The 26,289-nt window shown below is 42.4% G+C and overlaps 1 protein-coding gene across 7 annotated transcripts in view; it reads right to left on the reverse strand.

The window, feature by feature from the left end:
• LOC118090248 (fibroblast growth factor 13) overlaps positions 1-26,289 on the reverse strand; it is a 280,078-nt gene that overhangs the window by 184,543 nt on the left and 69,246 nt on the right. Inside the window, exon 3 of one of the 7 annotated variants that reach the window (XM_035125708.3) lies at positions 14,727-14,893. The exons of 5 other annotated variants lie outside the window; for them this stretch is intronic. The gene's annotated coding sequence lies outside the window, so the exon portion shown is untranslated. Of the gene's footprint in view, positions 1-14,726; positions 15,539-26,289 lie in introns of all 7 variants that reach the window. One more of the 7 variants, XM_088664436.1, reaches the window with a different exon arrangement.

The raw sequence follows: 26,289 nt of genomic DNA on the forward strand, positions 1-26,289 counted from the left end.
AGCCAAGAGTCTGAGCCATGAATAAGCTCTGAACTTTATCTCTTCCATGAACTCACTATGTTGTCTCAGACAGCTTCCCCTTCTAAAATAAAGAAGCTTAATGGAATGGTCCTAAGAATAGAAGAGGAGTAATGCTGGACCTAGCAGTTTGAAAGCATGCAGTGCAAGTAGATAAATAGGTACTGCTCCAGGTAAATGGCATTTCCGTGTGCTGCTCTGGTTTGCCAGAAGTGGCTTAGTCATGCTGGCCACATGACCTGGAAGCTGTATGCTGGCTCCCTTGGCCAGTAAAGCGAGATGAGCGCCACAACCCCAGAGTCGTCTGCAACTGGACCTAATGGTCAGGGGTCCCTTCACCTTTAATGTTGGACCACACCAAAGGTGTACCTAAGCCAGGATCCTGTTTCTCAGGGCAGAAGCTGATGGAAGAGTCCTCAGGGCTTCAAGTCTTCCTCTGCTTTGGGCAGGTGATTCAGCCACTGTTCAGGGAGGCTTTTAATGTTTAATAGATTATTGTGTTTTATTTTTTCTGTTGGAAGCCGCCCAGAGTGGCTGGGGAAACCCAGCCAGATGGGTGGGGTATAAATAATATATTATTATTATTATTATTATTATTATTATTATTATTATTATTATGTGCTAGCAGGAGTGCTGGATTGGCTCTGTCAGTAGGTTAGCACTGCGCTCATCTCTCTGTGGCCTTGCCCCTACCCCTCTCCCATCAGTGTGCAACAACAACCCACCTGCCCGAAAGTTTGTGTAGCAGCTCTGCCCCACCTGGTGGAATAGTTGGCAGTGGAAGCATCAAATGATGATGAAGGGAGGGGGACTCACTGTCTCACCTCTCCTTCTGTGCAGTTATGCTGGAATTCCTACCAGTGACAATTCCTCTCACAGCTGGGGAAATGAAAGGGGTTTCCTGTATCTACAAGTTCTGCTTCATGGAATATTTCACAGACAGACAACTTCCTAGCTCAGCTTCCTGAGATCGTGGCTCTTCAGTTTTGTTAGAAACTCAAATGACTCTTGAGAATAACAACAGAAGTGTAATTTTAATCTCGGAGACAATTTAGAAGTGCAGTTGGGGATATCATACAGTACAGTCCCTCCTGCTGAAGTGCATTTGTAGCCCACTATAAAAAATGGTGAGGTCTAAAAAACAACAACCCTCTCCACTCTCACTCTGTGGTTTATTCAAGGAACCTATTCATTTCACACCTTGGGAGCACACAATAGCTAAGGAAGTTGGCATCATGTTACTCAGCAGCTTCTTATGAAAATATATTATCCTTTGAGTACCATCTAAATGCAAATATATCCGTTTTGTCTTCAATTAAAGAATGCTGCAAAACATGGTGTTTTGTCTGAGTCCAGAAAGCTGGACAAACTTCCAGCTGGTCAAACATTATTCTCTCCTCTCCCCCCCCCCCTCACCCACATATCCCAGGCTCAAAACAATATGATAAAGCTAATGATATATCTTATGCTTACCTCAGAATGTAATTTTATTCCTAGTTTTGTGCTGCTTCCCATCATGATATTGTTTTTTTCTTAATGTTGGAACAGAAACACTTGCAAATGAAATAAATAATTAGGATCACATTCCCCACCCTGGGCTGAGCAAGGAGTTAAACTTTGCAAACTTTATTTTGCCCTCATGAGAGAACACAGTGGGGCAGGTATTCCCCCTCACCCAACTGAATAAGCTCACTGTGCTTCCCATCACGGGATAACTGTGCACAGGGCCATGGGAGCAAAATGCCCAAATAAGTGTGTTGGACTCCTCCAAGCAACCCAGAACTAGCGAAATGTGATTCAGCTCTCATTGAAAGGGAAGCTTACCTAGTTCACACTTTCTGACTCAATACACATGCTGAAATGCAGCCATCCCTCAAAAACATCTCTTCAAATTTTGCCATGCAATTCCCCAGCCAACTAATGTGTGAATTGGTGACTAAATTCAGCAGGGCTTACATCCCATTTGTATACATGCTGCACTAGTACTTTGCTTTTAGGAACACAAAAAGCTGCCTTATGTACCAAGCCAGACCACTGAGCCATCCAATTCAGTATTGCCTGCACTGACTGGCAGTGGCTCTCCAAGGTTTCAGGCAGAGGACATTCCCTGGAGATGCTGGTGATTGAATGTGAGACCTTCTGCATGCAAAGCACACCTTCTATTCCCAGTCTCCATCCCAGATCTCCCCCTTCCAGTTTTTTTACCATTTTCTCTTTTGCTTTTTATTGCTGTGTATAAATCTTTACACTGGAATCATTTCATAATGTTGTTTGTAAAGGCATCATGCACATTAAAATCAGAGGGGAAATTAGCAAGGAAATTAGTTCTTCAGAACTAGCCAATCAAATGCCACTGTAAGCTTCCTTTGATGAATATTTAATTTATAAGGAGCTGTGATGTGGCTGGTGCCAGGATCAGAAAGCAAACACTGCTTTTCTCTCCACAACACCACGATAAAATAAAATAAAATACTCCATTGATCAGACAGATTATAGACAAATCAACTATGTCCCATTGAAGAAAAAAGGAAGACATAACATAAGAGGAGCCTGCAGGATCAGGGCAATGACTGATCTAGTCCAGCATCCTGTTCTCACAGTGGCCAACCAGGTGCCAAAAGCAGGACCCCCCTCCTGCAGCTTCCAGCAACTGACATTCAGAAAAACTGCTGCCTCCCACGAACATACTCTTTTTAAAAATATCTCAACAGGTTTTACCACTGCACATACAAGTCCGGATGAATGACTCTGTCAATTTGGGTTTCTCTCATAGAATCCTAGAGTTGGAAGAGACCACAAGGGCCATCCAGTCTAACCCCCTGCCAAGCAGGAAACACCATCAAAGCATTCCTGACAGATGGCTGTCAAGCCTCTGCTTAAAGACCTCCAAAGAAGGAGACTCCACCACACTCCTTGGCAGCAAATTCCACTGTTGAACAGCTCTTACTGTCAGAAAGTTCTTCCTAATGTTTAGGTGGAATCTTCTTTTTTGTAGCTTGAATCCATTGCTCCGTGTCCACTTCTCTGGAGCAGCAGAAAACAACCTTTCACCCTCTTCTATATAACATCCTTTTATATATTTGAGCATGGCAATCATATCACCCCTTAACCTTCTTTTCTCCAGGCTAAACATACCCAGCTCCCTAAGCAGTTCCTCATAAGGCATTGTTTCCAGGCCTCTGACCATTTTGGTTGCCCTCCTCTGGACACATTCCAGCTTGTCAGTATCCTTCTTGAACTGTGGTGCCCAGAACTGGACAGAGTGAGGTCAGACCAGGTGAGGTCAGACCAGAGCAGAATACAGTGGTACTATTACTTCCCTTGATCTAGACGCTATACTCCTATTGATGCAGCCCAGAATTGCATTGGCTTTTTTAGCTGCTGCATCACACTGTTGACTCATGTCAAGTTTGTGGTCTACCAATACTCCTAGATCCTTTTCACATGTACTGCTCTCAAGCCAGGTGTCACCCATCCTGTATTTGTGCCTTTCATTTTTTGCCCAAGTGTAGTACTTTACATTTCTCACAAACCGTTTGCTTAATGATCTGTTCTAGAATCTTTCCTGGTATTGATGTCAGGCTGACTGGGTGCTAATTGTTTGGGTCCTCTCTTTTCCCCGTTTTGAAAATAGGGACAATATTTGCCCTCCTCCAGTCTGCTGGGACTTCGCCTGTTCTCCAGGAATACTCAAAGATTACTGCCAGTGGTTCTGAAATCACCTCTGCCAGTTCTTTTAATACTCTTGGATGTAGTTCATCTGGCCCTGGAGACTTGAATACATCTAAACTAGCCAAGTATTCTTGTACTACCTCCTTACTTGTTCTGGGCTGTGTTTCTCCTGCTGAATCATCTGCTCCATGTTCTTCAGGTTGGGCATTGTTTTCTTTTTTGGAGAAGACTGAGGCAAAGAAGGTATTGAGGAGTTCTGCCCTTTCTCTGTCCCCTGTTCTCATTTCACCATCTTCTCTTCTAAGTGACCCTACTGTTTCCTTGTTCTTCCTTTTGCTACGGACATACCCATAAAAGCCCTTTTTGTTGCTTTTTACCTCTCTAGCAAGCCTGAGTTCATTCTGTGCTTCAGTTTCTCATTTCTACAATCTCACGCTCAGTTTGCCACATTTTCATATCAGTGTGGACTAGAGGGAACACATCTTCCAACGTCAATATACTAAGAATTCAAGAGTTGCAATTACCAAGCAGAAGGTTAGAAGGTTCAGATAAAAGAAAATCCTTTTTCATGCAACATACAGTTAATCTATGGAACCTTGGAAGGCTTTAAAAGAGGATGGGACAAATTCATTGAGCATAAGGCTAACAATGGCTACTAGCCATGATCAGTATGTTCTACCTCCACTGTCAGAGGCTGTGCTGGTAGCCACAGGGGAGGGGGTGCTCCTGTGCTCATGTCCTGCTTTGTGGACTTCCCGTGGACATCTGATTGGCCACTGTGAGAACAGGATGCTGGACTTGACAGGCGCTTGGTTCAGCAGGGCCATTACATTCTCGGCCTTTCCCAATTAGGTTACCTCCAGATGTGCTGGTTGTGGATGATGAGAGTTGCCACCCAAAACATCTGGAAAGTATCAGCTTGAGGAAGCCTGTGATGTACACTGAGTTATTCAGAACAATGCTGATCAATGTAAATCTTAAACACTCTTCTCAGACGGATCACAAATGAACCCACTACCTTTCAGTTTATAGCCACAGTTTCTCTCTACCTCTCTTTCCCTTCCTCAATGTGTAACTCAAGTAATTGTTTTGGATTTCTGCCTGAAGCACTGCCCTTCGGTAAGTAACACGTTTTATGTCTCCCAGACTTATTACTGTTCTCTGTAATTTGTTTCTCAGCAGCCACTACAAAAAGAGCCCAAGGGGACATGAGCAGGAAGGTGTGGGTGAATGCCTTCTCTCTGGAGATGCTCTGTGGCAACTCTGCTTCTTTCTGTTTTGTTTTAATTTTGTCCCTTGCTGTTCCCACACTTGTTCCCCTGTGCTTGGGGAAGGGCTGTAGCATCTGCTTTGAATGCAGGAGATGCCAGGTTCAACCCACAAAGGCATCTCCAGGTAGGTCTGTCTGAAACCCTGGAGTGGCTGCTGATCAGAGTAGGCAATACTGAACTAGATGGATTAACAGTCTAACTCAGAATAAGACAGCTTCCTATGTTCTTTGGGATGGCAAATATGCCAATCTATCTGCCATTTTTCCAGTTTAGTTCACCCTGTTTCCAGGTAAGTTTGCAGTTTGTTTTGGAAAGTCAGCATGAAGATTCATACATGGTGTGTGTGTGTGTGTGTGTGTGTGTGTGTGTGTGTGTAAACAAATTGGCTTCTCCTGAACCACATGTATTTTTGTGCATTTTTTTGCATTATTATGATAAATCAGCCTTTCAAGCAATCATAGAGAAGTAGCTATATATTTTTCCTACCATCCCTCGGTTATGAAATGTACTTTCTAGATATGTTGATCAACAATACTGGAACATGGCAAGGAAGGTTTTTACTGGCTGTCCTTAAGAAAAGAGGAGGTGCCCATCATATTTACACAACATGCCACCTGTGCTACAAATTTAAAATAGTAATATACCACTTTCAGCAGCCATGGCTTCTCCTTTAGGAATCCTGGAAACTGTAGTGTGTTAAGGGTGCTGGAATAGGGTGCTGGGGACCCCTATTCCCCTCAAAGAGTGACAGTTCTCAATCCCCCTTCACAGGGATCTCTAGAAATCATAGCTGTGGGATGGAAATAGGCATGCCGTAGCAACTCTCAGCACCCTTAACAAACTACAGCTCCCATAATTCCCATGACTCCATAAAGTAGTAACATGAAATTTTACATGTATGGTGTGAATGTGGCCACACAGGATGATTTGGTGGTGCTGCAGGGAACAATTCTGATGCTTTCAATACAGTTTCCCCCAATGACTGTGCTGGGTGGGACTGATGAGAGCTGTTGTCAAAAGCATCCAGAGGGCACAAGGATAGGGAATACTAGATTTTTATTTTAAAGAATGTCTCCAAAGTCATGCCTATCATGCCTCAAGTGAAACTGATGAATCAGCTATGATTCAGCAGACATTACCCATATCGTTATGCAGGATTCCAGCACCAAAACCTGGGATGATTCAGAAAAGAGCTGTGCATTCTTTATCCAAAGGCACTCTCTCTTGTTCCCTCTCTCAGAGGTGACCTTCCCTGTGTCCATAATATATCTTTTATATTCATCTTTTTCAGACTTCCTCTATGTGGTTTTAAATGAGGATGTCTGATTAAAAGTTGGTGAGTTGCTATGGTCATTGGACATGACCAGCCTCATGAATTCAAGTGACATTTATTACTCCTGCAGAAGCACCTTCTTTGAATATACCAAATCATGGCAATCTATAAAAGGAACAGCTAGTATATTTTATTAGCAGGAGGTGATTTTCCTATTGATTGATTTACTGGTGGATTGGTTTCCTCTGCCAAGGCACTCAAGGCAGTTTACAATTTTAAAAGACAAAGAGCACAGGACTGGTATAAAATGTTGCGCGATGGGAGTCCTCTTAGGCTGACTGGCTCTTCAAGCTTTCTGGCCTTGGTTTCCTTAAGTCTGCTTTCCCCCAGGGCTCTCACGTCTCTTAGCAGCCTCAGGGGAGATGGGAGAGGCTGCTTGATTCTTCAGCAAGCATGGATCTGATGATTTTTAGAACTTCTCTGTGCTTTGACTTATTTGGCACTGCAGTTATCTGAGGTTTTTATTGCAAGCTCCTTTAGGGGGGGAATATAGTTTGTTAAAGGGTGGAGGATATAAATAAATGTTTGTGGTGTGCATGTACAAGTGAAAAAGCACCCATGTCCTGAATAGGAATCCCAATTCAATGGTCCATTGTGCGGAATGAGTATTCCACTTTTTATTATTTTTTATATTCCCCTTTTTGTACATGTCGCTGCCTACATGCTAAGGTCACATGGGATTGCAGAACAGCTGCAACAGGGACATGGAATTCCACTTCCTGCCATTCTCCATTTTATCTTCCTTGCTTTGAAAATGCAACTTTATAGTGTTCATTGTTTGCTGCAAAGGTAAGTTTTAAAGTGTGTGAGCTACAGCTGTTGCAATCTCCAGAAGTCAAAAAGCTGGCTGAACATGATTTAACAGTGATGATGGGTAAGGGTGTTCAGTGTTCTTTTGCTATTTAGGGGGGGGGGAATAAGTTACACAAAGGTTGTATCCAATGCTAGTCCTACTCAGGGTAGACACTGTGGGATGGAACACTGGGGCAGACAAGTCACAACAGTTCCTAGAGTGTCCACTAACAGGAACTTACCTGGAGGGACACCTGATTAAGTTCCTGTTCCTAAAGACATGCAAATGAGATGGACTAGCTGGGACAAAGCCTCTAACCAGCAGCCATTCTCTCTCTTAGCCTTCTATCCTTCGATGGGAACACATCTCCAGAGAATCTCCAGTTAGGATGGTTCTCACTCTTGGCCTGCAGCCAAGAGTGAGACCAAATGGAGCCTTACTTTACTAAGTAGTCTCCACATGTATATATTTGTAACTTTTCTAAGCAAGCCTGCCTTTCTGAGATTATGCTGTTAACTCAGGATGAAACTGTAAATAAACTCTATCTTATTTTATAAACACTGTGTTGTGTATTTCTTTTAAGAGGGACAACGGGGACTTTGCCAGGAAGTGTAATATTGAAGTATAAAGTATAATATTGTTTTAGAGGTTCTAGCGAACCTAACGCACACGCTTTGCTGCGCACAAAAGGGGAATGTCACTCTGCTGATATTGGAAGCTTGCTAACACAAGCTTGGATAGGATCTATCTAATAATATATCCAAATCCACATCCCTAACATTCCCACAGACACAATGAAATGAATGGACCTTTCTTAGTCATCTCCATTAATGGATCTGCTCTGAGTATTTGAGACAACTTGACCTTCTTAGTTTTTTAAAATGGTTGGGTTCTGTTTTGTTTTGCAAAAAGATCACATGCAATGATAATCAGTTTGCTCAATTTATGCACATGGCTGTATGTATGTTATGTATGTATGTATTTGGCAAGTGTGACCTTTTCTTGCCCTAGACTGACACTTTCCACTCGGAGCATTCACACTTTCACAGAGCACAAACTGTCCTGGTTGCACAGCAAGCACTAAGCCTCCCTCGCATTCCATTCAGAGTTTTCGACACACTTTCTTACAAACACCCCACCCCCACCCCCACCCCCCGCTCTGCAAGTCTCACTAGATCCTTCAGCAAACACTCAGTGTTCTGCTTTTAGCCAGTCCACCACCCTCCAGCCATCTCCCACAGCACTTGCAGTTGTCAGCAGACGCTCGGCACCCTTCATCACACCTTGCAAACTCACAAAGAAGGCAAAATAAAAACCTACTGCCAAAGCTATCATCGACCAAAGAGAAGGAGGGAGAGTACGGAGGATGCTTCACAATATGTGATGGGATTTCATGACTCAAGAATGAACCAAAGAGCTATAAATGCTTGCGTTTTTGCCAGCTCCAATTACATTTTTCTGTATCATTCTTCCCCATTACCTACCCTAGCTCATAGCACTTGTCTTAGGGGCAGCCTGGCCTTGTTCAACTCCAGCAAACAGGAATGTTAAGAACTCCTTGATCGGATTAGATCAAGAGTGCATTTAGCTCCCTCTTTAATCTCTGGCTCAAAGCCAGAAATGACAGAGCAATCAAACAGGTGCAGAGGGAAATCTGCTATTGTGTGTGTTTGCCAGTGGCATCCAGGAATGTATCTACCTGTGAAGGATGACAGCAGTGTGTACCCACATTTCATCATGAATTTTCACAGGAATATAGGAAACTGCTTTATAGTGCATCAGACCATTAGTCCATCTAAGCAACTTGGGCCCAAAGTACTTTAAGGACTTACACTCCACCTTGACTGATATCATCTAATGGGGGACTTCTGGCAGTTTCCCATGCCCCTGAGGCTCAGTTGGCATTCACCAGAGGCCGAGCCTTTAGTGTGGCAGGCCCTGGCCTGTGGAATTCCATGCCACAAGAAGGTTTGGCAGGAAGCACACCTTCGCTCCTTCAGGTGTCTTTCGGAAGCTTGTTTTATGTTCTGACTTGCCATGTCTTTTATGAAATCGAGGATTATTAATTCATAAACAAATACATGAATGAATAAATACCTAGCTCAATATCAAAAGCCAGCAGTGCCTCTGCAGATTTTCAGGCAAGATTCTCTCCAAGCCCCTACCTGAAAATGCCGTTGCAGGTTGAGCCTGGGACCTTCTATATGGTGCAATGCTACTGAGCATAGCTGCCAAGTTTTCCCTTTTCTCACGAGGAAGCCTATTCAGCATAATGGAATTTCCCTTTAAAAAAGGGAGAACCTGGCAGCTATGGTACTGAGCGAACCCCTAAAACTTATTTATATCAAGATCCAGGAAATCACGAGGCTTTCGCCCTTATTTTGCAGTTGTTGGCAGCACCCAGTTGCCGTCTCTTGCTTCCCCCCTCCCTCCCACCCTACCGGCTTGGATTTATTAGCAGCTGTGTTTTTTTCTGACTGAAAATGACAAAGGCTTAAATTGCAATATAGATTTTGACCAAACTCCTACCAAACCCCCCTTGCTTTACTCTCTGACTGACGTCAGCTGAGACCTTTTATATCAAGACCCTTCATCTTGTGCTGAATGCTATTAAATTATAGCGGGGCAGTGCGGGTTTTTTGTTTTTTCGTTTTGTTTTTGCTGACACACCACAAAGCCCTTCCACATTATTCTTCAAGCAATTTAATCCTTCCAAAATAGGGGAGGGAGGGTTGGGAGACAAAAATGAAACAGCAGCAATCTCATTTCTGTGCTTCTATTAAACCCCAGGAGGGGCCAGCTTGTTTTGCTTTTAAACTCCTCTAACCATCTGGTTTTGATCTGCATGCAAATCAATCATTAGGTGCACTTATTGGCTCTTTTGTTACGTTGCACCTTTGTAATATTGTCAGATTAATGGAGTAAACCTTTCCCAGCGTGATCTAGCTTAGGAGCCTAAGCCTCCATGACGTTAAACCTAACACGAGCCCTTGTGCAGTTGTGGTGGAGAGACAACTGCATTGGGACCATGGCCCCTCTCTGGATCAGACATAGGCTTCCATGGGGTAAGAGAATGGCGTCACTTAGAATTCCCCAGACATATCCAGAATATTGCCTTCACCAGCTATTTCCTCTTAAAATAGCTCAAAAGTGGCTTCTTCTTTTTGGGGCGATTTGCCAACAACTTTTCTGTCCAGATTTTCACTGTTTGAAATATGGAAACCCTGGCATTGCTCCTTCTTTACTGTCTAACCCAGTGATGGCCAAACTTGGCCCTCCAGCTGTTTTGGAACTACAATTCCCATCATCCCTTACCACTGGTCCTGTTAGCTAGGGATGATGAGAGTTGTAGTCCCAAAAGAGCTGGAGGGCTAAGTTTGGCCATCACTGGTCTAACCTAATACTCTCCACACAGTTTGGACTACAATCTCCATCAGCTCGCAGCAAGCAATGTGCTGGCTTGGGCTGATGGGAGTTGTAGTCCTAAAAGTCTGGAAGGCAACTGGTTGGCAAAGGTTGCCTTAGCCTATGCTGGTGCAATAGAAAAGGCAGAGGAAGGAGCAGGTGCATAGGAAGAGGTGTGTGTGGTGTGTGGCCCACCCCGGGTGCAATCCTTGAGGGGGGTATTAAAAGGGCACATTGCAGGGGAGGTATACAATGGGCAACCCCAGTTAAAAGGCCCTCCTCTGTGTAGCTCCTGCCCTGTCATTTGATAGGGTGCCCACTTGCCCACTTGTTTGTCCTCAGTAACCAAAATTATATTATCAACATATACAAGCAGAAAAGTTGTTTTCTTTCATTTGCAAGGAATCGTACAAAACAAAGTCGCACTAATAAAGAAAAGCTGCAGGGTGGCAACAGAAAGATAACTAAAAATGCTTTTGCAGTTCATCAAAACTGTCCAGCAATATCAAGTTACAGTGGTACCTTGGTTTGCAACCATTTTGGATTACAACTGTTTTGGATTACAACCACATCAAACCTGGAAGTGTGTGTCCCTTTTTTGGGGGGGGGGGATTACAACCCATTATTTTGCAGGCCCCATTGGTGAAAGTGCACTTTGGGTTACAACCTGTTTTGGTTTACAACCAGACCTCCGAAACAGGTTATGGATGTAAACCAAGGTACCACTATGAAGGAAAACTGGTGCTATTAACAGTAATCCTTCTAGTTGGTTAATTCGTTCGGCAACTTCCATGCACATGATGTGTGATGCTAATTATTTTCCCCAAGAGTTAAAGTAGCTACAGTTGCAAATGGCAACAAAATATCTGTGAAAGGGAGCATAGCTGCCAAGTTTTCACTTTTCTCACGAGGAAACCTATTCAGCATAAGGGAAAATCCCTGTAAAAAAGGGATAACTTGGCAGCTATGAAAGGGAGATGAGCAAGTTTTCTCAAGTGTGTTGCAGGTAGAAATGCTGTTTGTAATGTAATGTAGTTTAGTTGCTCAAATTAACAAATAAGAAAGTTTTGAGAATTTAAATTCTAGATTAAAATTGATTACTTCATTGAGAAGGGGTTGTACGAAAAACACTGGGGCCTAACTTTGCCCAGTTCCAAAATGGGCACCACGCCAGAAGTCGCACTGCAGCCATTTTGGAACTGAGCAGAGCAGCATCAAAAGTCGCTTCTGAGCATGCTCCAGCCAGTTCCAAAATGGCCGGCGCGCCAGAATAAACCGGGAAAAAACAAAAAAATCCGTTTTTCCAGCTAGGAACAGCTGGAAAAACAGGGATTCCCCGGGGAAAACGGGAGACTTGGCAGCTATGTCTGGTGGTTCCCTCATTGTGAGAAGCCAAGTTGCAGGGAACCAGGCAGAGGGCCTTCTCGGTAGTGGCACACACCCTGTGGAACGCCCTCCCATCAGATGTCAAAGAGAAAAACAGCTACCAGATTTTTAGAAGACATCTGAAGGCAGCATTATTTAGGGAGGCATTTTAGTGTTTAATACATTATTTTATTTTATTTTTCTGTTGGAAGCCGTCCAGAGTGGCTGGGGAAACCCAGCCAGATAGGCGGGGTATAAATAATAAATTCTACCCCGCCCATCTGGTCTTTCAGTTATTAATATTCTCATAACTTTCGGGGTAGGAAGAATCTGAGCCCAAGCAAGGAAGCAAGCATTTCTAAAGGAAGTCACCTTGGCTAGTAGCCACCAATACAACCAACACAAAGGAGAAAGTCTCGTATAATTTCCTCCATGAATTTGTCTCATCCCCTTTTTATAGCCATTCATTTTGGTGCCCCACACGGTGGGAGAAATGTCCAGTTTAAATTTGCAATGTATGAACAAGCACTTTCTGAATTTTCCAACACCTAGCTACATTGAATGTCGAGTGCTACTGTTATGAGAGAGGGTGAAGAACATAATGCCCATTCAATGCAAGAAGAAAAACACTGCTCATCCTTATTCAATGATGCTACAAGATCAGAAGAGCGTCTTGGACTTAAGAACAGAATGTCCTGGAGTTCTTCCTTTAGAAATGCTCCAAGGCATTCCTTGCTTCTCTCTCCTGCCTGCTCTGTTTTAACTCAGCTGTATAAATGAACAATTAAAGCTGACTTTTTTTATTCTTATTTTTTTTTAAATAAAAAGTTAGTGTAACATTCAAATAAAGTGCCCACCCAAGTTGAAAAAGATGCTGGGCTCAGATTCTTCCTACCCTGAAAGTTCTGAGAATATTAATAACTGAAAGACTCCAACCGAGCTTAGACATTTGCAACAGTTGGAGTCAAGATGGAAATCAGTTTGTTGAAAATGATCAGTACAGTGGTACCTCTGCTTACGAATGCTTCTGATTATGAACACTTTAGGTTATGAGGTTTGCTAACCTGGAAGTAGCTGCTCCTGGTTGCAAACTTTGCCCCAGGATGCAAACGGAAATCGTGCGCCAGAGGCGTGCGTGCAGCAGGAGGCCCCATTAGTGAAAGCGCACCTCAGGATAAGGTTTCAGCTTAAGAACGGACCTCGGGAATGAATTAAGTTTGTAACCAGAGGTACCACTGTACTAACAGTTGCTGATGTTGCTTTCAGAGTGCAAAAAACAAGCAATTAATTATCCCCCCCCCATCCCCGCTTTGTATTGTTCTTTCCTTTGCACTGAAGTGAATGGTCTGGAATGAGAGAATAGCAATGTAATCCACCCGATTAATTAAGTAAATTAAGTGACATAATTTCATCACAGTAAACCGCAAGTCGATTAACATAGTCTTTGGTGGTGTGCAAACTGCAGCGGAATGGAAACGCTGCTATATGCAACAAATACAGGGCAGAACAGAAAAGAGTGCCTTCTCACATTGCTACCTGTAGCCTCCTTCTGCCACATTAAGAAGTCTTCAAATTAGCAGAACAGATGTCTTATTCCCATTGCCTTATCATATTTCTGCTCTTCCTTCCCCCTCAAAAAGTCAGATCCCTCAGGAGAATATTTTCTTCTCTCTCCATCAAAAAAAAAAAAAAAATCCCCCTCAAAGAGAATTCGACATGTCAGAGTCTAAATTGGACTTTGCTCAGAATAAAATACATTCAGAATTACATAACACAGATGTAAAAAGAGGTTTAGGCGTGGGGGAAATCAATGAATCAAACTAGATCAAATCTCCCTCCCTCTTTCTTGTACGGCATGATGGCAGGGAGGCTTTCGATGAGGCGTTGAATTAACAGGAGAGTGAATCTGTTCACCACGAAACACAACTGAAGGAGAATTTCATTCATCTCTGTCATTCCCAATATGTTGGTTACAGGATGGGCTATGTTGCTTTCAGCCCATGACTGCACTATTGACTCAAAAGCCGGGGAGGGGGTCTACTTTTTAGAGCAGAAAGGGTTTGCAGCAAGGCAATCTCATTTGAGGCCCTGGAGTATCCTGGGATTTTTAAGATTCTGTACATAATGCTGAAAACTAGCAACTTGATGTTCATAGATGATCACAGAGATATATACGGTATATCACACACAGAGATACAATTTAGGAGGCTGTTCTCTCAATACGCTTCATTGTTAATCCATCTCTGATACAGCAAATGCCTTAAACTACTTCATGCCATGAAAGGAGAAATAAGAGCTTGCATCTGACCCAGCCCCATCTATTCTTCTGAGATCTGATAGCACAACCAAAGCAAGTCGATTCTGCAGGTCCCAAACATTTCCGGCCACAGACATTCGTTTTGCAAGAAGTTAATGGATTTTGCCAGTGCAATTAGCTTTAATCTAGATGTCAGGGCCTTCCTGTCATGAAACCCTAGGGCCTGTGACATTACAAAGGGGAGGCTGGTGCCCTTATGAGATCATTAAATAATTTGTGAATGTCAGCCTGGAATGGTAAAAATCTCATGAAAGAGGGGTTGCAATAATAAAGGAGAACAGAGGGATGGGCGTCCCTATTGTTGTCCACCTCCCCTAGTTGTCTCCTTCCTGGACGAAATCCATTGCGATCCTCTGGTCAGCGTGAGGTTCTGTTCCATTGGTGAACAGAGGCACAGATGTGGCACTTCGGGTGCATTCAGTAGGGGGCTTATTTTGCTGATTATAATGGTGGCATTTATGCCCCACTTTCTAACATTCATTTCACACTGCAGTAGAATACCAAACAATGTTGAGGATGTTTGATTTACAGTTAGGGTTTATCCACACTTACTTTTTGCCTTGCTCTTTGCAGACACAGGTCCACACTTAAAAGCACCATGTCCAAGTGTTTGTCTAATTTTAAGTTTTTTTGTCCTGGATAACTAATTACTTTTCTTTCAGTAGCATCATGCCTTCTACTGGCGCAGAATCGGAAAGGACTGGAACATCTGTGTATCTCTTGTTGGAAACAGAATGTACAGTGTATTTGCTGTTTCAGAAAGAATTAACAGAGATTACATGCATTGAATAATACAAATAATGTAGACAATTTTGTTAAAATATGGCACTCCTTTTATAAAAGACTTTCCTGATAACCCTGAAAAATGGAAACTACTGAACTCACAGGTTGGATTTTGGCAAATTTAACTGGATTGACCCATCCTGGAGAGGGGAAGAGACTTGGGATTTTGTTTTCGTATTCCCCCCCCCTTTTGTAATAAGAAATTAATAAAACTATATTTCTTAAGAGAGAGAGCAGGGAAAACTCAGGGCAGGAAAAAAAGAGCATTTGGACATGGGGCTTTAAACTTTGGATCGTGCCTGGTTAAGCCCTTTGTCTGCACTAAGGAGAAACAGACCTCTCGTGAGATTAAACATTCTTAAATTTCAAGAAAAAGAATCTGCAAGCATCAGGTGCCTTGGAAAACCCTTGCAGGAGCAGGCCATTGGAGAGCACATGAATACTACTTACAGAAAACGGGGGTTCCCAAGCTGCAACCCTTGACATGAGCAGTGATGCATCCTATGGAAGTTTGGATAGCGTGTGTGTCTATGGCTTGGAATTTCTGCTGTGTAATCAAGTGAGTTGTACTCAGAGTAGACCTGATAGAATTAAAAGATCTAAGGTCACAGCCACACTATACATTTAAAGCACTCTTATAACACTCACGGATTCCCCTCACCCCAGAATCCTGGAGATAGTGTGTTAGGGGTACTGGAAAATGTAGGGTAGGGTAGGGTCTCCTAACAACTCTCTGTACCCTTAGCAAACTGTGGCTCCCAGGCTTCTTCAGAGTGGAAGCCATGGCGGTTAAAGTGATATAATAGTGTTTTCTCTGTAAGGTGTGGATGTGACCTATGTCAGCCATTCCCATTAATTTCAGAAGTCTAGTCCAAGTATGTTTAACCATGGGTACAGCCCTCTGACTTTGTCCCAGGCTATAAGGAAAAGCACTGTGCCAGATTCCCTTTCCCTTCTTCACTCCAACAGCTGGGAATAGTATCTGACATTGCTTTTAGGAGATGTTGCCTCAGGCGCTATCACATGGCTTACCCATCTGATGGGCTATCCACACTGCCTTGACTTTTGTGATGTAACTCCAGTTTGCTTTCCAGCCCCAGATAAATGTATTGCTGCACTTTCAGCTCATTTGTTTCCTAAGATGCTTCGCAATGTGTTCAAATCAATAAACAAAACATTCTTCCAATCACAGCTAGTGATGATGCTACGGGTGGTGGTGTCAAAAAACATGCTTCGTCTGCTTACAAATCAAGGACAGAAACATCCTACCTATCTAATGCTATTTTTCTAGAAAAAGAGGTGCCAGAACTCACCACAAACACCACCTTCATTCTCTTAGAATGGCAATGGTGCTCACCTAAGAGGTGCCAGAACTGAGTTCTGGTGAGTGCCCGCTAAAAAAAAAAAAAGCCCCGATGGAATCTGATTTCACAACAACTCCATTTTCCTACCTTGGAAACAATAGTTCTCTGGCAGAGATAGGGATCACTAAAGGGATAGATCTCAACACCCTCCAACAACAATTCCCAATTCAACAACTCTTAGGCTGGTTTACACCTTTTGATCACTTTATGGCTTGGGTCCAACCTGCCTCTAGCCACCTCTCCAGTTCAGGGACCCTGAAGCTCTGAATGGAGATGTTGCTGCAGCAATGAGAAGCTTAGATTGGCAGGAAGCTCTATCCCCCCACTTCCTGGCTCTCATCGAGCACTTGATATGGTCAGATACTTCCGTGTGGAACTCTTTCTTCCCATATAGCCCCATGGGCAGCTAGCTGGGCCCCTTCCTTGGCATACCAGGTGTTCCAGCCTGGACCATTGTCTTCTCTGCTCCTGTGGAGAGATATGGGGATTCTGACAGCTTCCTGAACCAAGGGAGTTGGTGTGGTGAAACCTTCAGTCCTACAGTAGGGATGTTTGGATCTACCAGATCTTTTGGTCAATGACAGTATGGAAGGTCCACTGGGAGGTGAGGCTCTGCTTCCCCTGCTCCTTCACAAATTCCACATTTGAGCTGCAAGGCCTGTTTGCTCTCACAAGAACCTACACAGATGTTGGGAAGACCAACTGATGCCATGCTATCAACCCCCCCCTCCCAAAAATGCAAACTGATGTGGAAATGCAGTATAGGAACCTAAGATGAGCCCTGCTGGATTAGGCCAAAGGCCTATCTAGCCCAGCATCCTGTTCTCACAGTGGCCAATCAGTTGCCCTGGTTGGGAAGCCCACAAGGAGGAGCTGCTTACCAGAGCCCTCTCCACTCCGGGGGTTTCTAGCAACTGGTATTCAGAATCAGTACTGCCTCTGACGGTGGATGCAGCTCATAGACATCATGGCTAGTAAAGAACTCAGTAATTTTTTTGAGAAATGAACTTATTGCTGGGGGGAAATGAGAAACTGGTACAAATCAGAATGAACAGATGGATCCATCCCAAGCATTTTCTTGTTCACTTTATTGAGGCAACCTCAGATGGAGGGGTGGGATGGGGGGGGGGAGAAATATAGGACAGCAACCAAGAACATATCTATGCTCATTGTATGCAAGCTGCAGTTACTAAAACAGCTATTCCACTGATAGTAGACAAGAATGTATTCCCAAGCTGCTATTGGCTTTAAGGCACTATTGCAGAAACCCATTTCTCTCTCCAGTGTGCCCATCATATACTCTCATGCCAGCATTCATCATCCAGTTAAGATGAATTATTGAACTGACGAAAGAAAATTAAAGTGAAAAGTGGGTAGTGATACTTTCTGGTGCCCCTACATGCCACCCTTAATTGTACATTATACTAGCCCATAAAAAATTAAAAGTGACTATGTCTACACAATTACACCTAACTTGGCAGAGAGGAATTGAAATGCCAAATGAAATAAATCGCGTCATATCAGGGGCTTATCACACATAGATAGTCATGTATAGCTAATGATAAAATCCTCTCTCTGCTAAGAGGCACAAGGAGAAGCCTTCATCTTTTGAAGCAAAGAACCTCAACTTCTGCAATGCAAGGTGTGCAATTTTTATTTATTGCTTTTTTATCATTTGCAGGAGCTAGCATGTTTCATGTCTTTCCTGGGACTGCCAGTTGCCTCCATTCTTTGTTATGCAAAAAGAAATACCTGCCCGCAGACTGTCTCGCCCGAGTGGTGCATGCTCTAGTTATCTCACGCTTGGACTACTGCAATGCACTCTACGTGGGGCTACCTTTGAAGGTGACCCAGAAACTACAACTAATCTAGAATGCGGCAGCTAGACTGGTGACTGAGAGCGGCCGACGAGACCACATAACACCGGTCCTGAAAGACCTACATTGGCTCCCAGTATGTTTCCAAGCACAATTCAAAGTGTTGGTGCTGACCTTAAAAGCCCTAAATGGCCTCAGTCCTGTATACCTGAAGGAGCATCTCCACTCCCATTGTTCTGTCCAGACACTGAGGTTCAGCTCCAGGGGCCTTCTGGTGGTTCCCTCACTGTGAGAAGCAAAGTTACAGGGAACCAGGTAGTTGTGCCTATCCTGTAGAACGCTCTCCACCAGATGTCAAATAAATTAACAACTATCTGACTTTTAGAAGACATCTGAAGGCAGTCCTGTTTAGGGGAGCTTTTAATATCTGATGAATTATTGTATTTTAATGTTTTGTTGGAAGCCACCCAGAGTGGCTGGAGAAACCCAGCCAGATGGGCGGGCTATAAATAATAAGTTATTGTTATTATTATTTTAGGAACACAGGAAACTTCCTTGCACTGAGACAGTCTGCTTGTCCATCTGGGTATTGTCAACATGGACTGACAATGGCTTTCCAAGGTTTCAGATAGCCCTACCTAGAGATGCCAGAGATTGACCCTGGGAACGGTGGCAGACTTTGGGCTCTCAAATTTCAGTGGTGGCACCCTGTGTGATGCTAAAATTCTGTGTCCCCTTACCTCTCCCTGCAGCATAGTGCCCAGTGTAGCCAGTCATGCTACCCTAAAACTGCCTTTGCTGGGACCTTCTGCATGCAAAGGTGATGCTCTAATACTGAGCTGCAGCCACTACCTTCAAAAAAATCTTGCCTGGGTTCTTTCAAGATCCGGAAAAGTAATGCTCCTTTCAAGATCCAGAAAATAATGCTCCCTTCAGTACCTGCAACACCATAATCCCATATGCTTACCTCCCCATCACCTTCCCCCATATTTGCTTGGGAGTGGGTACATCAGTAGAAGCATTGATACTGACAGAAGCAAGCACTCCTCACCTGCCACCATGCCTGCCTTGTTCTGTCAGTGCACCTAGAAGAATGCTGAAAACAGCAGTGTTCTAGATACAAGGAGGAGACACAGGAAACTAAGATTCCCAGGGATCTCAAGTCAAGGCAAATTGATCCCAGGCCCCAATCCCAAAGAATCTCCACTTGCCTTAAATGGACATGAGGCATTTCAACTGGACAAGAGTCTGTATCTTGCTCCATCACTATTCAAATCATGGTCCATTCCCCCCCCCCCTTTTTAGTTGTCAAAGCAAAGAAGCTGGAAATAGTGCAATAGCTTTGTAGCATAATGATCTTTGTTTTTTTGCTTCAGCTCCAGCTGCTTGCTGACGATATTAATTTCTGCATTCTCAGAGGCTTAACAAAGCAATTACAGCAATGCACTTGCTTCTGTCAAGACTTAATGAAGGAATTATATTTCTCATGAAGCCAACATCAGTTCTATCAAAACCTCTATCCAGCAAAGCATTTGGAAATGCTTCCTTTTACAAAACAATGTCTCTTTCCATTAATGAAAGGCTTCTAATACTTGTACCTGACACAAAGTGAGATACGTTTTTAAAACTCCTCTTAAGAAGATCTTCATCTTCCTTTCATGCTGCACCAGAGATTAAGAAACTTCCTTTCGCAAAAACACTACCGTGTTTCCCCTATTTTAAGACGTAGACATAAAATAAACCATGATAGCAAAAAAGACAATCACAGGAATGTAATGAGCACAGAACGAATCTAAACCATGAAAGATCCCTGAAACGAGATAATTAAATTAAAGTGAAGAATATAAATTATAATGAAGCTAAACTACTTGATGTGTAAATACGCAAAAAACATAAATTAATCAAAGAAACCTTAACGAGTTGCCGGCTAAAAGTCTCGTTTCACTGTAAATGATCTATCAGTTTCCTCAGAAGGAAAAAAATAAGTTATAAAGACTCAAGGTCTCTTATATTCATGATAAGGGGAGGATTCATAAACTCAAAGAAGAACTGAAAACTCCCAGGCAGTCAGGGGTAAATTACCCAGGATAAAGATTCTAATTGTGCTTAAACCAAAAGGTTAAAAACTTATGAGAAAATTCAAAGCCAAGATATCATAGCTTATGAAAAAGATTCAGCAGACGGCTATGTTAGCTCCCATAGTCTCATTGTTACAAAGCTATTGCTAGGACTGCTGGAAGGTGTTCCTAATCACTGGCTTTTATACTGAGTGGTACTCAATTCATAAAAGGCTAGATCACACCAATTATTTCTGGGTGTGTCTTAAGACGCTTTCAGGAAAAGAAGTTATACAAACTTACATCATAAAAACTCTGAAATACTCATAAAGCAAGAAAACTGTATAGGGAAAATAATATATGGATATGGCGATCTTTACAAATGGAAAAAAATTATCCCAAGAGGGCAAGCCATGCATGTGCTTCAAGTCTGGAAACCAAACCTGAATGTTATATAATTATTAAAGAGACAGATCACTAAAACTTCATACTTGGGCATGCCTAGAGTTACTGGGAAATGTTTTTTTTACAGAAAAGAACTGATATCCATATTTGTATTAAGGCCTGCTGGCGCCAGGGATGCAAACCTATAAATCCAGTACATCTCTTTCTGTAATAATTTCTTTTGCAAAATATCCATATTTGTTTCATTAATATTATGTTTGTAAATCACGAACCATCTGAAGTCTAGCTTTGTGGTTAGCTTCTATGAAGTGGGATGTAAGCGGGCCCTCTATAACGTTGTTAAAAATGTGGCTTTTGTGCTCCAATATTCTGGTCTTAACAGTTCTTATCGTACTACCTATATACCATAGGTTGCACTTACATTGGATAGCATATACCACTCCCCGGGAGTTACAGTGAATGTTTCTAGTTGAATCACTTTGTTTGTATTAGGAATAGTAAACTCCTTTTGCTCAATTGTTAGGCTGCATATGGCACATGGACCCCATTTGAAATGGCCCTTTATATCACTTGCTTGGGGTTGGCTTTTTCCAGTCATATCAGCATGTACTAAAATATCCTTGAGATTCTTGGTTCTACAAAAACCAATACGTGGAGGTGTAGATGGACAACCTGGGACTTCCTGTATAATGTGCCAGTGTTTTCTAATTGTTCTGGCTATTGAGTTAGATAATGGAGTGAAATCTAAGGACCAGGTTAAGGGATGGTCTTCAAGTTTGGATTGTTCTTCAAAAAGTGTATATCTGACTATCAAACCTTTATTAGGCATTTTACAAATAGAACCGCAAGAAAAAGAGTCACATACAAAAGTATTTAAAATGCATACAAAGAGGCAACAGTAAACTGCATAGATTAATTGTATGTATGTATGTATGTATATATTATATATACATACATACATACATACATACATACATACATACATATATATCTGAGATTTCTTCCTATTAAACTACTCCTTGAGACACTGCTGCCAAGAACTCAGCTACTCCCGCAGTCACCTTATGGTCAATGTCAGACAGGCAGAATCCAACATTTCCACCATGCTGCGGTGTCAGAGCACCCAGAAGAGGGGACAGCACACATTCATGCAGCATACTGTGGAGTCGACAATGAAAGAGAATATGCTCTACAGTATCCGGCACGTTCAGAGAACATCTACAGCAGGCACGTCCAACAGGTAGATTGTGATCTACCAGTAGATCACTGGATGTCTGTGGTAGATCACTGCTAGATCACTGGCACCCCTAAAAAAAGCTCACCCAAAATTTTCCTCCTCCCTAAAAAAAGCTGAACTATGACCTGAAGCCCTAAACAAAAATGGGCCTCCCTCCCTCCTAAAAGAAGCTCAACAAGTTTGACCTAAACCCCCCAAAACAGGGCTTCCCTTCCTTAAAAAAAACTCAACAGCTTTGACCTGAACCCCCCCAAAGGGGGTAGATCACTCCCAGTTTTTAACTCTGTGAGTAGATCAGAGTCTCTTGGGAGGTAGCCACCCCTGATCTACAGTATCTCTTGTCTCTGGGAGTGTTCTGATATCTACCCCTGACAAATGCTGAGGGAAATATATTCAGTCGGGCCAGCATAAATGCCCCACGTTGGGCTGGGATTATTAGCTTTTTAACATAGTTGATCCTATTATCTAAGGCTCAGGAAACTTGAGTGAATATTTTCTAAATCTCTATTAAATGCTTGTACTCATACTGGGACCCCATAGAGTATCTGGGATAACACCTTTGCTTGGAAAATTTGGTTGGCCGCATGGATAAATTGGTTTCCTTTCTGATAATAGAAACGAGCAACAGCTGAGGAGGTACCCTTTGCCTGTTTTATAGCATTTGTACAATGATTTGACCACCCTAAATTGCTCTGGAATAAGATTCCCAGATACCTATACATCTTTACTTGCTGGATTTCTTGTTCTCTTATTTTCCATTTCCCTAGTTTCCAACCTTTGGAGAAGACCAAGATTTTCGTCTTCTCATAGTTTATAGAAAGTTTGTTAATTTCACAGTAGAGACTCAGGGAAAGCATAAGACGTTTCAAACCCAAGCTTGTTAATGATAGTAGGACTGCGTCATCTGCGTATAATAAAAGAGGAATAGGCTTCTGGTTGAGTTTGGGGTCGTGTGATTCTATTTTTTGGAGGTGTTCTGGGAGAGCTGATAAAAATAGATTAAATAGAAAGGGGGCAAGAATACACCCTTGTTTTACCCCTTTCATATTAGGGATATCAGACGAGAGGTGACCTTTAATGTTGAGTTTAACTTGACAGGTGTTGAAAGAATATAAATTTTGTATTCTTAGCTCTACAAGTTTCTTCCACAATTTTGCACGATCAACTGAGTCAAAGCACCACGGAAATCTACAAAAGCTGCGTAAATTTTAGATTGTTTTTGGGATCTATATTTTTTGACCAAATGTGTAAGTATAAGGCAATGGTCTAAAGTAGAGCAACCTTTAGAGAAGCCTATTTGTTCTTTCCCTGGTAAATTTAGGTTTTTCATCCAGGTAAGAAGTTTAAATAAGAGGTGCTTGGCATAGATTTTTCCTATGACTGATAATAAGCTGATCAGTCTATAGTTCTTTGGTTTGTTTGGGTTGCCATTTTTAAAAATTGGAATAATTATTGATCTAAGCCATATTTCAGGCATGATTCCATGTTTATCAATGAGAGTAAATAATTGAGCTAAGGGTTCTGCCCACCAGTCTATGTATGTCTTAAATAATTCTATCAGTAGACTGTCTGGCCCATGTGATCTCCCTGATTTAAAGCTTCTAACTATCTCCCTGATTTCCTCCTCTTCTACCCTTGGCCACTCCTTCAGTCTGTTGATTTTATTATCTATGGCCTCATTTCCTCAAAAAGTGTATATCTAGGCCTATTATTCGCCCTCGACTGCGCTGTTCTTATCACTTGTTGGGGATTGCCTCTGTTGGCAAATTCACCCACCATTTGGGCACAGTTTTTGGTATAATCCTCCAGAGTGGTCGAATTCCTTTTAATTCTCAAAAATTGTCTGTATGGTAAATTCCGTTTAAGATGGGGTGGATGAAATGATTTGTAGTGAAGATAAGACAGCCTATCTGTAGGTTTTTTATAGGTTCTGATTGCCAGTTTATTGGTATTATTCCGATATACGACCGTGTCCAAAAACGTTATCAGCATTCCTAAAAACCAGAAATAAATCACCAACAAATCTTTTCTAAAATATTATTTCTTCAAAAAAAAGGATTAACCAATTGATTATAAAAGAATTCTCCCTCCAGTTTGCCCAAAAATAGATTGGCTATATTGGGAGCACATGCACTACCCATAGCAACTCCTCTAATTTGCAAATAGAAATCTTGTTGGAATTTGAAATAATTACGTTCAAAAATCAAATCAATTAATTCCATCAGAAAAAAAAGTGGGGGGATGCTGGTTTTCCCTATCTCGAAGTCCCTACCGGCATTAATGAGTGAGTCTCAACCCTTCAAATAAAGCTCTCCAAAAACCAACAGGCTATTATTATAAGCACTTATGCACCAACACTGGATGCTGATGAAGACATTAAAGAAAAATTTTACTCTCAGCTGGATACCGTCCTATCAGAGGCACCTAAGGAAGATAAAATTATCCTCCTGGGTGATTTTAATGCAAGAGTTGGGCGAGATTTTGATCTGTGGCCTGGGACTATTGGGAAAGAAGGAGTTGGCAACAGCAACCAGAACGGAATCTTACTTTTGACGATATGTGCAGCACACAACCTTGTTATTACCAACACACTCTTCCGACAGAAAAATAAATTTAAAACTTCATGGAGGCATCCTCGGTCAAACCACTGGCACCTCTTAGACTATGTTATTGTCCATTCTAAAGATCGCCATGATGTGCTCCTTACCAGAGCTATGACGAGTGCTGGGGACTGCTGGACAGATCACCAATACGCTCCACCATGGCTATCAAGATTATACCTCAACACAGCCTTCAAGGAAGGAAACCAAGGTGCAAAATGAACACTCAAGCCCATTAAGCAGGATTTCTTCCAAACGACTCTTAAGGACCATCTGCTTTCAGAATTCCCTGATAACATCAAGGAACACTGGACCAAGCTAAAAACATCCATTATGGCAACCTGTGAACAAACTATTGGATACCAAACCAAGAAACACCAGGACTGGTTTGCTGAGAATGACAGTGAGATTGAACGCATGATTGACAAAAAAAGGAAGGCCTTTCAGATCTGGCAAAGAGATAGAAACTGTGCCACTAAGAAAAAAAAACTATGCTAACACTAAGACTGAGGTTCAAAGAAGAACCAGAGAACTAAAAAACACCTGGTGGATACAAAAAGCTCAAGAGATCCAGCACTTAGCCGATACTCCTTAGCCAATGCACAGAGTTTCTTTAAAGCCACAAAGACCATCTGTGGGCCAATAAATCATGGGATATGCCCCCTACACTCAGCAGATGGTAACACACTTCTAGAAGATAAAGAAGCTATTGCACTGCGCTGGAAAGAACATTACCAACATCTCCTTAACCGCAACTCCCCTGTAGCTGCTGAGGTCCTCTCACAAACCCCGCAAAAGCAAGTTAGAGATGAGTTTGCAGTATCTCCAAATCTGGGAGAGTTGTGTACAGCTATTAACCAAATGAAAAACAACAAAGCCAGTGGACCTGATGGGATACCTGCCGAAATCTTCAAAGTGGGTGGAATTGAACTTACACAACAACTTCACAAGCTCATCGAAAAAATCTGGGAAAGAGAAGAAATCCCAGCAGACTTTAGAGATGCCAAAATTATCAATCTCTTTTTTAAAAAGGTGACAGAACTGATTGTGGAAACTATCAAGGCATTTCTCTATTAGCTGCAGCCGGCAAAATTCTTGCGAGGATCTTAGCAAACCACCTGGTAACAATATCCGAGGTGACCCTTCTTCAATCCAAAACAGTTTTTGGCCTTCTAGGGGGACAGTGCACATGATTTTCACCGCTCGACAGCTTCAAGAAAAATGCAGAGAGCAAAACCAACCCCTGTATATGGCGTTTATTGACCTGACTAAGGCTTTCAACACTGTAAATCGTAATGCCCTGTGGACTGTCCTTCTGAAAATTGGCTGCCCAGATAAATTTGTAAACATCATTCGGCTCCTCCATGATAATATGACAGCAACAATCTCAGATGACAATGGCTCTCAAAGTGAACCATTCCCAGTGGGATCAGGTGTTAAACAGGGTTGTGTTATTGCCCCAACTCTATTCATTATTTTCATTCATGATCCTACACTTTGTCGACGGGAATCTCCCCACTGGAGTAGAAATCATATATCGAACAGATGAAAAGCTCTTCAATCTGAACAGGCTGAAAGCAAAGAGTAAGGTTACTGTAACTTCCGTCATAGAGCTTCAGTATGCTGATGACAACGTAGTGTGCGCACGCTCAGAGGATGACCTCCAAACCATCCTAAATATCTTTGCAGAAGCTTATGAAAAGCTTGGCCTATCACTCAACATCCAAAAAACCAAAGTGCTGCACCAACAAGTACAAAATAACGCCTCTAGAGCGCCACAAATCCAACTCAGTGGTGTAACGTTGGAAAATGTTGATCACTTCTCCTACCTAGGCAGTTACCTTTCCACAAA

This window comes from Zootoca vivipara, chromosome Z2 (assembly GCF_965207765.1).
Source record: "Zootoca vivipara chromosome Z2, rZooViv2.hap1.1, whole genome shotgun sequence".
NCBI classification, from domain to species: Eukaryota; Metazoa; Chordata; class Lepidosauria; order Squamata; family Lacertidae; genus Zootoca; species Zootoca vivipara.